The sequence below is a fragment of the Pygoscelis adeliae genome, unplaced genomic scaffold, assembly GCF_000699105.1.
Source record: "Pygoscelis adeliae isolate BGI_AS28 unplaced genomic scaffold, ASM69910v1 Scaffold13, whole genome shotgun sequence".
NCBI lineage: Eukaryota > Metazoa > Chordata > Aves > Sphenisciformes > Spheniscidae > Pygoscelis > Pygoscelis adeliae.
In genome coordinates, this window is record NW_008824499.1 from 204,085 (window position 1) to 204,794 (window position 710).

Here is a 710-nt window from a genome sequence, read left to right on the forward strand (position 1 = left end):
CCGGATCTCCCCGGCGACCCCCTCCTGGATGCGGGGCTGATGTTGCCAGAGTTCGTGGATGCAGGGACAGTCACCCAGGTACGTGCGCTGGCAGGGGTTGGGGTGAGCCCAGGTGGCCCCCAACATGGGGCTGGCATGGGGCAGGGCTCAACCCCCCCGGTGCGCTCAGAGTCCCTTTGGCTTGGGGCAGTGCGGGGACTGGTTTTGGGGTAACAACAGCTTTGTCTGGGGGTGGGAATGGAGAGGTGTCCCCTCTCCTCCCTGCAGCGGGTGCATGTGGATCCCTCAGCCTGCTCCAATCCTCCCTGGTGCCACCCTCCCTCGTGTTTGTTGGGGTCCCATCAGGCTTTGTCTGGGGGTGGGAATGGAGAGGTGTCCCCTCTCCTCCCTGCAGCGGGTGCATGTGGATCCCTCAGCCTGCTCCAATCCTCCCTGGTGCCACCCTCCCTCGTGTTTGTTGGGGTCCCATCAGCTGGGGCAGACCTGAGGCCATGGTCCTGCTTGTCCCTGACCGGGAGTCCTCCTGGCAGGTGGGCTCCGTCAGCCCCGTTCCTGCACCCCCCAAGACCCCAGCCCTGCCCTGGACCCCTGCCCTAGCCGGTTACCATCTCACCCACCCTCTGCTCCCCCCAGGACCTCTCCACAGACCTGCTCTCTCTCTTGGAGGCTCTGCTTCCGCCGCAGCCCCAGGACTGACCTGGATGAGCCCC